The following is a 17,838-nucleotide window of genomic DNA, read 5'->3' on the forward strand; positions in this document are numbered from 1 at the left end:
GTGAATAACATGAATATGCTATGGATACGAATATGCCCTTTATCAGTTTTTCCAGGCAAATGGTACAAAAAATGCAAATGATAAGCTGTTTTACAATTTTTGTGTACATCAATATGTATAGGCATATGATTTTTTGTGCACAAATACAAGTGAGTGTGCATGGTGATATACTATATGTGCACTGCCTTGGAAGATAGTCACTGTGCAGTTTGCACATGTTGCTACTTTAAAATAATAGGCACTAAATGGTTTAATTTTGAAGTATAAATTGTTTATTGTGTCTCCTCAAATTGCTATGCACTTGTATCTAACCTAATGAGGTAAAACCAAGGCACATCAATTGCTGGTTCAAACTTAAAACATTGAGTGCAGTAATATATTAAAAATCAAATTACCAATGGAGACCAATTGTTCCATCCTTAGCATCTCGGAAACACTAATCAAACAAACTGTAGTGTCTCCCATAAGTCTCCCGCCAACCAAGTGCCTGATTCTTTTTTATGCAGCCAAACTTCAAGCTCTAGTTTTCTCTATTAGTTATATATGATATATCACAAAGGAAAATTTAAAAAAATTATAGCTTGTGGCTATTTAATATAACACTTTTTCATAGGTTATTGCCAATAAATTTTTCATAAATTAGGCAGACACAAGGAGTGAAAAATCAACAACAAAGGCAATAATGTGTAATTTAGACACTAGACACATGTAGATCACATTAGAGATTTTGAGAGAGCTCTTTTAATTAACTGTTTTTTGACAAAAAATAGAAAAAATAAAGTTAGCATTTATTTAAAGAGTTATTGTTATTGTTGACCGTGGTAGTGGGGGTGAAAGTGATAGCAATAATAATACTAATAATCATTGAGGTTCAACAATATAATGGTGATAGTAGTAGCAATAGTGGCAATGATATTAGTGCTAAAAATCAGAGTTGGCCCTAATACTGGTGATGAAAATAATATAATATTAATATTTATGAAAAACTTATTGGCAATAACCTAGGCAAAAAAGTGTTGGAAAATCTTATTCATATCAAATAGTGACAAGCTATAATTTCTTTAAATTTTTCTTGGTGATATATCATATATAACTAATGGAGAAAACTAGAGCCTAAAGTTTGGCTGCATAAAAGAATCAGGCACTTGGTAAGTGGGAGACTTATGAGACATTATAGGTTGTTTGATTAGTGTTCTCGAGATGCCAAGGATGGAACAATTGGTTTCCACTGGTAATTTGATTTTTAAGGTATTACTACATTCGATGATTTAAGTTTGAACCAGCAATTGATGTGCCTCAGTTTTACTTCAAATGCCTATTACATAAGTTTGGGAATGAAGGCAAGTAGGGGCGCAAGTGTGGACACAGGTGCAGAGCAATTTCAGGAGACATAATAAACAGTTCACACTTCAAAATTAAACCATTCAGTGCCTATTATTTTATAGTAGCAGCATGTGGAAACTGCAGAGTGACTATCTTCCAAAGCAGTGGACAAAAAATCATGTCCTATACATATTGATGTACACAAAAATTATAAAACAACATATCATTTGCATTTTTTGTACCATTTGCCTGAAAAAAAAACTGATAAAGGGCATATTTGTATTAATAGCATATTCATATTATTCACAAATATATATAGCGAGCATCTGTTGGTAGATCCACAATTTTGTTTGGGTGTGAATTCTTTCTCTTTAAAATTTGAGGAGGGCCATGGCTCTGCAGGCTCCCCCTGGCTACACCCTAACATCAGTGTGCATGATTGCATGAGTATGTTTACGATACGACTTTTTTGTGCACAAGTAGTAAGTACACATGAGTGTATATGGTATTCAATGCTATATGTGTACTGCTCTAAAGGTTGTCTCTGTGCAGTTTGAAAATACTACTCTTACAAACTGATAGAAGCTAATATATATACATCTGGCCTCTCACACATGCAGCTCAATGCATTATATTAGGTTTTGTGTGAGAGACGCCAGATTCCTCTAAATCATCGAAAAAAACAATGTTCCATGTGTGTCCATATATCCACATTCAAAATTGCTTTGCACTTGTACCCCCACTCCCCATGTGACATAGTTGGCCAATCAATTTACTATGCAAGGGCAGAGCTAGGGGGCCATAGCCCTTTGGTGCCTGAAAAACAAAATATGTACTACATAACATTTCTAAAAAACTTTCATAAGGACCCAATGAAAATTCTATAAATTATATACTACTTAGGGAGATCCACCCCTACTACTAAGAATGGCCAGAATGAATCCTGAGTGAGTTCCTCAACAAAGTTTTCACTGCTGCTAACAAGCAGCGGTCAGTTCTGATGGAGTTTTACAAATCCACCTCAGTGTTACTGGCAAACATAATCCAAGTGGCACACATAATCCAACAACTATAGACAATTGACCCATGAGCTCAAGACCTACAAACCTTCTGCAAACAAGTGTTCAAAAGAAGTTGGACTTTGAAAGGCAGAAATTACATCTTGATTTCAACTAAAACTGGATAGAAAATCGATGAATTTGTACCAAATGCTCTCATCGCCTAACTACCAATGGATTCAGACCATGTCCCCTATCATCTTAACTACAGATACAAGATAATATATGAAAAATGATAAGCTAAAAAGACGAGTGTCAAACTATTCAAATACACAAAGAGAAAGAAAAGATGCTGTAAAGGAGAAAAAGCAGTTTCAAAAAAGAGAGTAATTAGAAAAGTAGATAAAAGAGGGAGAAATATTAATCTGCAGAAAGCATTCCTTCATTCCTTGTACTGCAACACAACCTGCACACACACTTTTTGAAGACCAACATAGAAAAACTCTGGCAACAGCAAATTCCCAGCGCAGAAATCTCTCTAGTGCAAAAATTTCACATCTAAACAAAAGCACCCAGTAAATAAAACCAAAACTGCAATTCATAGATTAGACAAAGACAGTCATATACGTACCTGTTTGGATCTACCTAGATAGTCACACACTCTTCAAAAGCATCCTTACCTAATCTCCAAGCATAATAAGAGATGACCAAGCTAAGAGGAGTATGATGGTAAGGAGAACGTGCCATATGCACCTGAAACAACTTGGATGTAGACTTTGAGACAATTTTCCTGATCCCAGGTGCATGCAGCAATGCTTAATTGCATTAAATCTGGACAATCAACTCCACTAGTTAGGATGCCAGATCTGATGATTAAGCCGATGAACTACAATTTTTTTTTTTTTAAAAAAGATTATGAATAGCACTCAAGATGTATTCCATGTCTTTCTTAGTAGACTGGTTGGCTAGCAATAGCTCAGATAACCATAAAATTATGTAATAGAAAGGTAGACTGCATCATGAATTAGAGTTGCACCACAATGTCAGATTGCAAATTTGCATTTCAGAGAAGACGAGGCCACTGCCATGTTTTTTATAATACATCTCCTTGAAAAGAGACTATTCTTCGTGTAGGAGAACATTCAGGCATTTATGAAGACATCCCCATTTCCAAAAATGTTCAATTCACTATGGACCAGTTGGGCATGAAACCAAATCTCATGCTGTGCTGGTCTTCATATCGAGGCCAAGTTTGGACTCTGAACATCTTTGGGTCTACGGATGTAATTTAGATAATAACTTCATTTGGATCATAAACATGGATCTAAATGAAGAATGAAATTAACAGAAATGAATCTTCAAGTAAAACAAGATCCAAAGTTGCAGATCCAATGCATCAATATGTGACGCCCATTATAAATTGATATGCCACAAAAGAATTCAAGTTATGATCGTGGATTCAAATTATGATCCCTGAACACTAATCGTGATTCAAAACAAGTTGTATTCGTACCGGGATCATCATCATGTAAAGAGAATAAGTCTAACAGGATGAAAAAAATGTAATCTATTTAATCTACATCCAATTTTTTAAATGGATCGCACATCAGACTTGAATAAGAATATGGATCTGAAACCAAATGTTAGCAAATCTATGTCGTAATATTTAATTAGAAGACAAATTAATTAAATTGGGTAAAAAACCAAGAAACAATGATATAATAATATACACACGAAATCCGAAACAAAGTAAAGGAAGAGGGAGTAGGCGAAAGCGGCCCGCAAGAACCAAAAAAACATAATAGTAATAAAAAGAACAAAACGGCAGCAAACCTGCTACAGTGCTACTCTGCCATTCTTGCTGCCTGCAAGAGAGGACCCAGCCACCGGCGACAGAGTCCGGTGGCCTCCTGTGCAGTATGCGTTTGACCCTCCACCCACCCCTTTCTTCCTGTTTATTTTATTCTGTTTGATCTTTAGATGCTGTAGGAATAGGGATTCCTGCCCTCCAAACAGTAAGCAGGGCAAACGGCCCTGTACGCCGAAACCGAGAGGCGTAACAATGAAAAAACGGTGGAATCCAGCCATTGCCGGAGAAGACTGTAAATCTTGCTCTGATACGAATCTTGGGTTTTCCATACCTATTCCGCACATGCATCACATACTTCTTTTCGATGGCACAATATAAAGATTCAGATCATTTACCTTAGCTTTGTAGCGGAAGAGAAGGTGAGGATGGACGCGACTGGGGATCGCTCGATAGGCTCGTAACCTCTCAAGGAAGGAGAGATTCAGACACCTTTGAGAGAAGAGCGGGTAATCTCTTCTTTGATGAAATGCCTCGTTCGATTTCTCATCACCCAACCATCGGAATCGTCTCCTATTTATAAATTTGTTCATGTAAAGGATAAGCATGATCATTTGGATGATCATCGAGCTCATTTGCAGTTGGAGGGATAAGCAACCTCATTTGGGCAGAAAACCTGCTACTCTGCCATTCTTGCTGCCTGCAAGAGAGGACACAACCACCGGCGACAGATTCCGGTGTCCTCCTGTGCAGTATGCGTTTGACCCTCTACTCACCCCTTTCTTCCTTTTTATTTTATTCTGTTTGATCTTTAGATGCTGTAGGAAGAGGGATTCCGGCCCTCCAAACAGTAACAGCAGGGCAAACCGCCCTGTACGCCGAAACCGAGAGGCGTAACAATGAAAAAAAGGTGCAATCCGGCCATTAAATGAAAAGACTGTAAATCTTGCTCTGATACCAATGTTGGTTTTCAAACCTATTCCGCACATGCATCACATACTTCTTTTCGATGGCACAATATAAAGATTCAGATCATTTACCTTAGCTTTGTAGCGGAAGAGAAGGTGAGGATGGACGCGACTGGGGATCGCTCGATAGGCTGGTAACCTCTCAAGGAAGGAGAGATTCAGACACCTTTGAGAGAAGAACGGGTAATCTCTTCTTCGCTGAAATGCCTCGTTCAATTTCTCATCACCCAACCATCGGAATCGTCTCCTATTTATAAATTTGTTCATGTAAAGGATAAGCATGATCATCGAGATCATTTGCAGTTGGTTGGGTGCAACCGCCACTTTCAACTGCCGCCTTTTCATTTGAAAGTTATCGGATCCCGCCCATCACGGCCAAGAACTTGACAAGAAAAATTGGTTGCTATGGGAACCAGATTTGAACCTACAACTAACCATGAGCATGAACGAAAAATTGGTTGGGCTTTAACTCGAACACGGAAACCTTGAAATAAATGGTCGATGAATTTTACTTTTTAAACGTGGTCATTTGGATGACAAGAGTGGATTTCAAGCTGCTTCTAGGAAATTTGTGTCAGCTTAATTTTCATGTATATTGAAAAATCAAAAGCTCAAAAATATTAGTGAATACCTCTTTCGCAGATCGTACTCGTATAAAAAAAGAAAGTCGGAAAAAGGGAAAGAAAATGTACACAATAGATGTAGCTGTCTGGTATTAATCGACTAACAAAATGTAACAAAATCGAGTTCAAATTCTTTATTATGTAACTAGATCCAGTGAGAAATTGAATCTTACATACAACCATTCGGAAATTTATTATGGATGTGTTTGGATTTTTCTTAAACATTCAACCATGGATTCAAAAAGTTTGAATATATATTTCGGTACCATGCCTGTGCATCCCGCATTTTTTCTTCATGTAAGTTTAATTTTCCCTTCTCTTTGTTTATAATTTTTATTGTCATTTTAATTTGCTCCTAAAATCTTGGGAACTAAGTTGATTTCGTACGTAATACATAACGAACACTCTCCAATGCAAATACATGAATAAAATTTTGGACATTTTCACACAGAAAAGAATATTCAATATGGGAAGTGATCATCCATAGCAGCAGTTGATCAGCACCAAGCAAACAAACTAAGTTGCCTTTATGAGTGGTGGAGGGGTATCTTCGTCCTTTGACCCCAAAAACATCACTTTTCCATTTTTGCCCTTCAGAGGAAAAGGGGGAGGGTGTCGTTGCTTTTCTTGACCTTAAGCGGTTGAGCCCCCAACATCGCAACCACGTTGGTTCACTTCTGAAGACCGTTGTTGGTTTCAACGTTAAGGGCATTTTAGTCATTTTAAGTCACAAAGATAGCAACGAGCTTCTTGGACAGTAGAGTAGGCATTGTTTTGTTCCTAAATTATGCGTTTTATGGAAGGGTTGAAATAATGCATGAATATTGATCGCACTCACACTAAATCAACCAATGGGTTGGGCTAAAACAAGGTAGGCTGATAAAACACGTCATTTGTATTTGTGCACTTTTTCAATGAATTTCTTTTATTGGATGTTTGTATTAAAATTAAAACGACACAAAAAAAATGAGCTTCTCTCTCTCTCTCTTTATATATATATATATATATATATATATATATATATATATATATATATATATATATATATAATTGTTTTTGGGTGTCTTCTTTTTTATAATATGAAAAAGAGACATGGTTATATATAGAGAGAAAAAAAAAGAATGGTGATTCTAAGAGTCACCTAGCCATCTAATCAGGACTGTGATCAAACATGATAGATGGTTAAGAGAAAAATATATCATGGACATTTTTGTCATCTAATATTAGTTTACATTTTTTTTCTCAATCATTCATCTGCTTAAACTGTTTTAAATGGATTATCTAAATTATATATATATATATATATATGTGTGTTGAGAGAAGCAATAATGGAACTTTTTTTAATCTCTTTATTCGATGCCTTTCCAAAGAGAGTGACTCAATTTTTTGAGTTATCTCAATCTTGGAATACATATATCTAATAAAATAAATTCATAGAAAAATAATAAAAAAATCAAATGGCATATTTTATCTGCCTATTTTATTTTCACCTAACAGATTGATTGATTCAGTGGGATTGCATGCAACTAAAGGTCTGGACAATGTTGACCCCGACTGATCCAATGTTCCTGTATTATTTCAGCCCTTCCACAAGAAGCATAATTTAGAAAAGTATCAAAGTTACTGTTTTGAAGTTGGTTGCTGTTTTGTGTTCAAAATGGCTAAAATGCCTCTTTAACATTGAAAACAACCGGGATTCAAGATTACTCGAATGCCTTTAACATAAAAAAAAAAAAAAAAAAACAACGACCCATATGTTTAATAAGTCTACTTCAATCAAGGCCAGCTCTCCGGTTCATAAGTCTACCACCAACCAATTGGCGATGCTTCCACAAGAGGATTATGTGGGAGGCAGAACAGCATCAGGAGCACCAGTAAAATGCCGCAGGTCCTTCATACCTGAAAAGTAAATGCAAGAAAAAGACTCGGTGCAAGAAGGACACTGAAAATTTAACTTGTGTTACTAGTTTTACAGCCACAATTCGTCTAACTGACCAACACCATTGCTATCGCTGACACCGACGCAGCTCAGGACCCCAAAAGCAGGAGGAATGGGGGGGTCTTCGGGCCTTGCTTGGGCAGTGGAGGTTAACACCTCTCGCTCACCCAAAACTATAGAATATCGAACGGAGGATACTTTCGCTATGCTAATTTTTGGTCAACCAACCTGAACTCAATCTCATTAAGCTTGCCTCGTCTAAGAAAAGATGCAGGTTGTTAGCACAAATAAGCTGTTGATTGGGTTCTAGATCTCGTGAGCTAACTTAGGTGGGTTGCTCTGTGAAATAGATCTGTGTTGCCTGCATGCTCCATTTAAACTTACCATTTGTAGATCAAAGCTTTTACTAGACATCAGAACACGCCTTAGAACAGGTCTCCGGTGCTGATTCCGGTGCTGTTCGCTGTAAACGTTGACGACGCAACCGCCATGGCAGTGCAGGTGGCCGAGTGCCCAAAGAGCCTAGAGAAAGAGCTTGCCGCAAACAAATTGCAATGGGCCTTTTTTCTTTGTGTAGTTAAAATGGTTTGCTGAGCATTTAATTGATTTACACAGTTGCTTCATGTCTTCCCTGCGAAGACGGGGTATCAAATTTGGACCTACATGAAGAAGCCATTACCAGGATAACATATGCTAACCATGAATTAGGGGATAGCGATGATTTTGTAATGAAGAGAGAGAGAGAGAGAGAGAGAGAGAGAGAGAGAGAGAGAGGGAACGACCACAGACTGTTCATGGAGTCCCCATCCCTCCTCCCTCGCTTCCCTCCAACTCTAGGAACTTTCTTGATTGAAGAGAACATCTATACTCTAGTGTGGTTGGCCCCACCAAGGTCAAGTCCGTCATTTTCTCCAACTTTAACCATACTCAGACCTGTCCAGTTTCTAAGATTCTTTTTTGTATCGTGTGCTTCTATGTCCGGCATGAGACGGATTCTTCCATGCTTACCTGCATCAATTTTAACCATACTCAAAACTGTCCATGCTTAAGAAAAAAAGAAAAAAAAAAGTAACAAATATTTTTATCATTTAGTATTAATTTAGGTGAAAGGCCTTATTTAGATAGTTGGATGCCTGTATTGACACCTATAACTACACACACTCTATGCAACGTAGGTCAGGCCAGGCCACCTGTTTCACCTTCCAAAGTCACCTGCCATGACAATGCTCACCAGTATACTGAGAATATGTGGTCCATTGTTGAGAAGGTCAGCAGAAGCATGGCCTGATCTCTACATAGTAAAGACATAAATACTTAAACCCTCCTCCTTTATCCAGGCTTGGGACTGGCATTGGCCAAGTAAAACCTCAACCAATGGCGGAGTTAAAAACTTTTTCCTTTACCGTTCACCGTATTACTAGAGGATACCATCGTGAACAGGGCATCAGTGTGTGTTGCCTGCATGCTCCATTTAAGCTTTACCATTTGTAGATCAAAGCTTTTAGACATCAGAACACGCCGTAGAACAGGTCTCCGGTGCCGATTCCGGTGCTGTTCGCTGGAATCGTTGACGAAGCAACTGCCATGGCGGTGCAGGTGGCCGAGTGCCCCAAGAGCCTCGACGTGCTCAGGGCAGTCTCTGGGATCAGGGTTCTGGTCGACTTGCTGGAGAACAGGTCCGAGGGGCCACAGAATCAAAGCTATTTCTCTCTCTATCGATCCATGGAACTCGACCATTCGAAGGTGAGGGACCGATTCGCCAAGACGATCTGCAGCATCTGTTTCCAAGACTTAATCCCATCATCGACGATGTCCAAACCATTTCCATCTGCGGCATGTTTTCCAATGACCAGCCCAAAGCGTCTCCGATGGCGGAACGTCCCCCCCATTTCAACTAGGGACAACACTGGGGTATGCTTGAACCCGTTCTCCCCTACTCTCTTGTGAAATCATAGTTGGTGCCTTACTTCATCATCCCAGTTCCTGACAAGTTGCCACAAGGGAAGTAGGAAGAGGTGCTGCTCTGTCCCCTTTTCCAAACTGCAGGATAGGATCTTGGCACTAGAGAAAGAGCTTGCAGCAATCAAATTGTAATGGGCGTTTTTTGTTTGCGTAGTCAAAATGGTTTAATGAACATTTAATTGATATACATAGTTGCTTCATGTCTTCCCTGTGAATATGGGGCATCAAATTTGGACCTACGTGAAGAAGAGATTGCCACCCATGAATTAGGTGATACCGATGATTTGTAATAAAGGGAGAGAGAGAGAGAGGAGGGAACTACCAAAGATTGTTCCAAAATGGCAGAGAATCCACGCACATGCGCTAGAGATCCTCAACAAGGTCGGTGTCATCGCTCACTTACCAATACTAAAGTCCGGACTCCATGGTTGGGGTATACTTTTTCCTCAATGCTCAAATTTTATCGAGAAATTGCAAATCGTGAGAAGCGTTCGCACGTATATAACCTCCAGCAAAAGCGTTCGCACGTATATAACCTCCAGCAACGGAACTTAAAGAAAGAAAGGAGGCGGAGAAAAAAGAGAGGCGAAGAAAGGAAAAAGGGAACAAGGCAGGCAGAGGAAGAAGGGAACGAAGGAGGAAGAAGAAGGTAGAAAAAAATTTTCATCTCTCAGATTGAAATTTTTTTTCAAAAATATGTTGTGGTATTCAACCCCGACGGACTAATTTTTTTTTTTCATGTTTGATAAACTGGAAAATTTTTTAAAAATTTGCAATAAATTTCCTGTGCTACAGTAAATTTGCCACCTTAAGGAATTGTTGATCATATAGTTATGGCAGGCTTTTGCAAGCAGTCCACGCACAAATCAGTTATCCAATAAAATTATAAAAGTAGATCAAATTAACTAATATTTTTAAAAATCAAATATCAATTACCATTAATTTGCTTGATCGCAAAAGTACCTTGCTCACAATATAATGCAAAATGAGTAAGTGGTTCGTCATCATTTTTTATAATTCATAATGTACAAACATTGCAAATAACATGAGTTATCCGATCAAATAAGCAGTTGGAATAAGAACTTGAAATTTTCAGTAGTAGCTATAAGATAATCGATCACATCCGACAGAAAGCTGGTTAATCCCCCCACTCAATTCCATATTCGCCCATGAGTGAGCCTCACGGTAGTTGCTGCTCTCATTAAATTCATTTTGAATTGATACGACTGCAGCTATGTTAAGCATTGAAGAAAACATCTGTACTCTAGTGTGGTCGGCCACACCAAGGCCAAGTCCGTCATTTTCTCCAACTTTAATAAACCATACTCACAACTGTCCTGTTTTAAGATTCTTTTCTCTCATGTGCATCTATGCCCGGCATGAGAGGGATTCTTCCATGCTTACCTGCATTTCAACTTTAACCGTAGTCAAAAGACTCAAAACTGTCCTTGCTTACCTGCATTTCAACTTTAACCGTAGTCATAACAAACATTTTTGTCATCTAATATCAATTCAGACTAAATTTAACTCGTACCAGATGGACAAACTTAATGGTTGGATGCCAGTATTGACACCTATAACCACACACCAGGTCAGGCCAGGCCACCTGTTTCACCTTGCAATACTAAGAATATGTGGTCCATTGTTGAGAAGGTCAGCAGAAGGATGGCCTGATCTCTACATAAATAAATACTTAAACCCTCCTCCTTTATCCAGGCTTGGGACTGGCATTGGCCAAGTAAAACCTCAACCAATGGCGGAGTTAAAAACTTTTTCCTTTACTGTTCAGCGTAGTACTAGAGGATACCATAGTGAACAGGGCAAGGAAAGGGAAAACAAAAGCACTGACGATTATATTGAAGTTCCTCTTGCATTCGTGCTTTGTAAATACTATGTAATCGGCCTACCAACTTTTTACCTCAACAATATCCATGCGATACATCTACAAGATTAGGTAGAGCAAGAAGACTAAGTCGATTCCGTGCAGTTTGTGTATAAACAACAGCGACCAGTAAAATACTGCATGGGATAAATAGCCAGCAACATGAACAGAGAAATGAGAACCTGCCAGACCAGCAAAACCAAGCGGCGACAAGGAGAATTGCAGCACGGCCTTATCATTTCGCCTAAATGTAATTATTAACTTCGCTTGTGATCACTGCATCAGCTGCTACTTGTTGGACAAGAAAATAATCACATCCCCACGGTAACCATAACCATTAGGAAACCAAACACTACATAGTTTCGTAATCCATTTGATGTAAGCCACCATTTGATGTAAGCCAGACGCAAAAAAGATCACGTGTGCATGTACAAAGAAACAATAGCCGCTCAATGAGACAAGCATGAAACATGGAGACGTTTCCAGACAAGATAACCATAAGGCTGATTTAAATACTTTATCCACCGTCAAGTTCGCAGAAGCCTATGCAATGCACATCCGAGATAACTGATTTTTCACATGTGAACGCTGTGAACTCAAGTACTTGTAGAAACATCCACATTGCAAGGAAAACATGGGAAAGAAACATCATCATCAAAGGCCACTTTTGAGGAACCACTGAGAAGTTCATGCCCAACTGAGATTGTCAACTTTATTTTGTAGCATTAATCAACAAAAGAAGAATTTCCCATTCACGAGGGACAACAGCTTTTCAAACTTAACATTCACAGTAAAGGAGAAAGAAGTGCACGTCTCAAACAACTGGCTCTTTGCCACCATCTAATGCAATAGTAGCATTCCCCACTTCTAATGCCACCTTAACCAACTACCAGACAGCAGAGTTTGTAGGAAGACTGTAAAAGAGGAAAAAAAAACCTAGCTAAATTAGCTTTTAGCATCTTCTCCATAATACTTTAGGTGCAACAACCCACAGTTGTTACAAAACTAAATTCCCCAGAGGCACCAAACTGCATAGACTGCTAAGAGGAAATCATTCGTGCCTAACTGAGATTGCAATTTCATTTACCAGTCATTATCAAAGCTAGGAAGCTTCCCTTTGCAACCGAAGAAATATCAGCACTATGCAGACGCTACATGAGTGAGGAATCATGCAGAAAACCAATAAGATAATTTTGTGTTTTCAAACTCAAAGAAGTGTCCATTTCCAAACTTAATGTGACACCACCATCAGAAAGCTGCATCCTTGGGGAGAAGTAACATCCCAACACCATAAGATGGATTGACTTTTCTGTCCAACTGAGATTTCATTCTTCATCTACAACCACTGACTAAAGTTAAGCAGAGCTTCCAAATGACAAACCAAAACTAATTTCCGTGTTAAACATAACTTCAACAGGACGATAACCCATTTGTATGCCTCCTGTATCAAATCTAGATATGGTAATCTTAGTGAACCAAAAGTAAAAACTCTGAAAAAAAACCCAAGATGACCTCAAATAAGAGAGAGCAATGAGGAACTCAATGACGTTTGCAGGTATAAACCAGGGAAAGAATTAAAGTTGATCAAACGGGAGAATGAGAAGGGAAGATAAACCACAGAAAGGAAAAAGAAAGGTGAACCGAGCAGCAAAATTATAAATGCTTCCAACAAGTAAAGAGGAAACGAAGGAGAACTAGAAAAGATAAAAAAAATAGAAGGAAAGGTGAACTGAGCAGCGCTCAGCTAATTCACAAACTAACTGAATTTAAAATCCATTCTAGTCCACTTTAATCCTGTCAATCATAATCCAACAAGCACACACCATTGCACTAAGCCTGCTCAACTTACAAGAACAAACATCAAAACCTAGACGAAAAGAAATTGAATCTCAAAATAACCATAAACTCAATTTCAATGCCAATGCAGAATCAAACCTAACTGCTAACAGTTGACACCATGAATTTGATACTAAACTAACAAAAAGGACAGTTTTAATTTTTTAAACCATTCTGAACTCTGTGCAAACCGAACACCTGAAAAAGTGAAAGGTGAAATAGGCTTGCCAAAAATGTTCCATACGGTGCAGAATTGTAACTTTTTAGGAACCAAACAAAGACCCTTAAATAAAACAAACGATGAATAGTGCAACATCTTCTCCTATTGCTGACAGATTTGCTACATGCAAAGATAACAATGCTCTAATGAATGAAGTGATTATATTCTAATTTGAAGAGCATAAATTGGATGTGATAAATGATCCACAAGGCGCAGGATTTGATGTAAATAAAAGCTTGCACCACCTCCAAGATGAAAAATAGATGCACAACCTATGGTGGGGATACACTGATGACTGGTTAGATTGCAATGCCCCTTAAAACATGACATAGATGGACGCCAAACTGCTTTTCTTGATTCTAAGATTGCAGCAAGCTTGAACCTCACCTGGGCGAGGGTAAGATGCTAGGTCCAAAAACATATGCAAAATGGTTGGAAGGGTAAAAAGTGATCTCTTTCTTGATGGATTGATTGCTTAGCCATCAAAAGTCCACGTTCTTTACCCTACAATAGAACATGAGCTCTGTGTGCTTGAAAAAAAATCAATCATCTAAAACTTGAATCAGGATTTAATTGATTGCTGAAGGAGAAGTAGTCTTAAAAAACTGAGATCTGCGTTTCTTTATATGACAGTCTTGATCAATGATAAGAAGCTTTCTCTGAAACTATAGTGTCCCACCTGGGGGAGGGATGAGATGCTAGGCCCAAAACCATAGGCCAAAACGGTTATAAGGGTAAAAGTGATCCCTTTCTTGATGGATTGATTGCTTAGCCATCAAAAGTACACATTCTTTACCCTAAAATAGAACATGAGCTCCGTGCTTGAATAAGGAATCAATAGTCTGAAACTTGAATCAGGATTTCATTGATTGCCACAGGAGAACTAGTCCTTAACCAACTGAGATCTGCATTCTTTATATGACAGTCTTGACCAATGTTAAGAAGCCTCCTCATGAATAGAAAAATTACCAGCTCTACTTTGACACAATGTCAGTGAGGAATCACTCAGTTGAAAACATGAAATCAGCAATCAAGCATCTAATTTCATCTTTAATGTAACATCCCCCATCAAAAGTAGGAATTATTGAACCTATAATGATCATTAATAGTTGGCAAGTAATCAAGCAGGTGAAACCTTCAGCCAAGGAAAATACTAACACCATATTCCACATGAAGAAGCTTGCTTCGTGCCCAAGATTGTGTTCTTTATGAGATGTGTGATCAGCTTCATCGTGCAAGGTAAAATATCAATACCACAACAAACCAATAAGCAGCTTCAGACCTTTTAATGTACCACCTTCTTCTGAGAATAACCTCCATTGGGAGGATCAGAAGTCTTGGAAAAGCAAGACAATCTTTTGTAACATGTTGTACTAAATCTAGACAAGACTATTTCAATACCGAAAAAAAAAAAAAAAAAAAAGACCTGGGAAGAAAATACAAGATAACCAATGACATGTCACAAGACAAGCTAATAATTATTTTCCCAAGTTCAAACTGAAAGCGTGGCAAAAACCATCAATATAATTAAAACAAAGCTGAGATAAGGGAAAATAGAGAAAAAGGTAAATGGCGTCAACAAAATTGTATCTACTTCGAACAAGCAGCAGCCAGGTATGATTGAAAAAATAAATATGAAGGTCCCCTTGTCCACACGAGTCTTGTGCTAACCATAATAAAGACAGGTGCATTCAACAACCACAGACAATCAACCAGCTAGCCCCTACAAAACTTCCCTAAATTAAATAACAATTTTTGAAAGGTAGAAGTTATATCTCAAATTCAGTTAGAAAAGGTTAATAAAAATTAAATCATAACTAAATGCTCTGATATCCCAAGTTCCCAACTACTGAGACAATTCAAGCTATGAGTTCAGTCTTCTTTAACTATATGTACGACATAACATATGGAAAATAAGAAGCCAAAACTATAAGGCTCTTTAAGTGATGTTGTAAAGGAAAAAGGACACGTCAGAAAACCCAAAGGAATAGAAAAAAGAGAAAAAAGAGAGAGAAAAGTTATTGCAGCAAATGAAGAACGGTTAGCTCCACCATCACCTTGTCGCAGAACATGCGACCTGAAAAATCAAGCAGAGGTACTTAATATATGCGGAACGAATATGAAAGCGACACAATTTGTAGAAGTTCTACTTCCCGACAACCAATATAGAGAAGCCTCAGATAACAATTACTTCATAATACATCAATTTCTCCAATGCCAATTATCCCCAGTAAATAAAGTAGCTAGATTCCAACAAGGGAACTGTAATCCGAGGGCAGATGAAATAGTCCTCAAGACTGCTGATTGGATCAAAATAGATTGTCAGACTATTCACCAATACACACTCAAGCCTTGAAGAAGAGTTGGCTTCCACCTTAATAAGATGCTTAAGCTAACAAGATAGAACACTCCATTAAGATTTTTCTTTGTGAACTTACAAATTCCAAATATAACCTCAAAGTGACCCCATTTATCCAAGAAAAAACTTCTCTTGGAACGCATCAGACTATCCAGCAAAATTATGGAAGGCACAGATAACAATCCCAATTAACAGTTGCTATGAACGACCGTGCTAGATTTCACAATAGAAGCTGGTTCAAAAAGTCATAGGGCTGTAGGGAAGTAGATTGCTTGATGAACCAGAGCTACAGCAGAATGTCAGATCTGCAGGGAAAAGCGTCAAGTCACAAGTAGATGATGTCCACCTTGAGAACAAAATGGCTACCCGTCATAAACGGGAAAAACCGGATCAACAGTAAGAAACTTTTCAATCTCTCAGTCTAACAACAGAAGGGACACTTCAAGAAAAAGACTACCCTACAGAACGATGCAGTGCTGACAGAACGATGCAGTGCTGCGCGCTTCAAAATTATCCACATGTGATAAAAATCCATAAAAACCAAAACCAGCAGCCTAATTGAAGCCTCATAATCATCCGCTTGCATATCAACCATACCCATTACTCTGCCTAAAATCAGAATTCCAGGTGATTAGATCAAATTCCCCTCGTAAAGATCATGAACCGACTACAAATGACGGACCAAAATCACCTATATTCCTCATCTACAGCAAACGAGATGGTCAAAGCCGACAGCACGAACCACAATCGTTTCAGAAACAATAAGGGACCTTAAGAACGGACTGGGGTCAAAAGAAGAACATGCTGAGCAGAAAATAGATTAGAAAGATTTAATAGAGATCATTTCACCCTTTGGGACACCCTCCTTCATCGAATTAAACGAAAGACGTGGAGAATGATAAACAAAATTGCAGAAAATCCCGAACAACAGATTTCATCAAAGAGCATCGGGGAACGAAGAAGCGAAGGAAGAAAGGAACCAGAGAAGGGAAGAAACAACTTCACCATCCCCCCCACCAGCGATGGTGAAAGTCACGTAGGAAGAGATATTTATAGGTAATGGTTAGGTGGATCGACGGTCCTGATGAAGCGGTTGCAAATCGGACGGCCAGATTTGTCGCTTACTAACTTTGGAGTGGTTAACTGGCTTCCAACGTGGATTAGGTGATTGAATTTGACACGCCAACCGTTCGATCACAATCGCCTCCGCGTTGGCCGCGATATAAACCGGTCGAATTCAGATCAGATTTGAGCTCATCAGACTTGAGCTCGGATTTGGATCGGGATTCGCCTCTCTGTCTCTCCGGGTAGATCTAAAGTAATCAAACAACTTTTCACACTATTTGATGTTCCTATTTACACATGCTCTCTCTCTCTCTCTCTCTCTCTCTCTCTCTCTATATATATATATCTATATATATATATATCTATATATATATATACCTAAAATTCCCAATGATATTTAGATCATGCTTGAAGTAATCCAACAACTACTTCCACTTACCGATTATCATATTCGCATTTATCCATGCTCTTTCTTTTTCTCTCAAAACAGTTTTATTTAGGTGGGAAACAGCTACTGAATCATCCGCTTTTCATGTTTGGATGTGTATTTGGAGCTCAAGATAAACAGCTCTTATGACACCCACAATTATATATATATATATATAATCTAAAATTCCCAACTGTATTTAGATCAGGCCTGAAGTAATCCAACAACAGCTTCCACTTACCGATTATCATATTCGTATTTATCCATGCTTCTGTCTTTTTCTCTCAAAACACTTTTATTTAGGTGGGAAACAGGCCAGCTACTAAATCATCCGCTTTTCATGTTTGGATGTGTATTCCGAGCTGAAGATAAACAACTCTTATGAGACCAACAATTTAATGGTAAAAATTATGTCTTACCTAAGAATTG

At 38.3% G+C, this 17,838-nt stretch overlaps 3 long non-coding RNA genes across 4 annotated transcripts; all 3 read right to left on the minus strand.

Moving 5' to 3' along the window:
• Positions 1–7,247: 7,247 nt before the first annotated feature.
• Positions 7,248–9,804, minus strand: LOC116260156 (uncharacterized). 2 transcript variants are annotated; one of them, XR_004174045.2, is made up of 3 exons: positions 8,890–9,804; positions 8,043–8,666; positions 7,248–7,618 (listed from the first exon to the last, which is right to left on the minus strand). It is a non-coding gene; the product is annotated as an uncharacterized LOC116260156 (long non-coding RNA). The 2 variants fall into 2 exon arrangements; XR_004174046.2 differs by having other exon boundaries at positions 7,250–8,289; positions 8,357–8,666; positions 8,890–9,802.
• A 792-nt stretch (positions 9,805–10,596) lies between these two features.
• LOC116260933 (uncharacterized) lies at positions 10,597–11,370 on the minus strand. Its single transcript, XR_004174212.1, has 2 exons — positions 11,155–11,370; positions 10,597–11,076 (listed from the first exon to the last, which is right to left on the minus strand). It is a non-coding gene; the product is annotated as an uncharacterized LOC116260933 (long non-coding RNA).
• An 833-nt stretch (positions 11,371–12,203) lies between these two features.
• On the minus strand, positions 12,204–16,935 carry LOC126410394 (uncharacterized). Its single transcript, XR_007574314.1, has 2 exons — positions 16,375–16,935; positions 12,204–16,222 (listed from the first exon to the last, which is right to left on the minus strand). It is a non-coding gene; the product is annotated as an uncharacterized LOC126410394 (long non-coding RNA).
• Positions 16,936–17,838: the final 903 nt, after the last annotated feature.

The sequence above is a fragment of the Nymphaea colorata genome, chromosome 9, assembly GCF_008831285.2.
Source record: "Nymphaea colorata isolate Beijing-Zhang1983 chromosome 9, ASM883128v2, whole genome shotgun sequence".
In the NCBI taxonomy this organism is placed as follows: domain Eukaryota; kingdom Viridiplantae; phylum Streptophyta; class Magnoliopsida; order Nymphaeales; family Nymphaeaceae; genus Nymphaea; species Nymphaea colorata.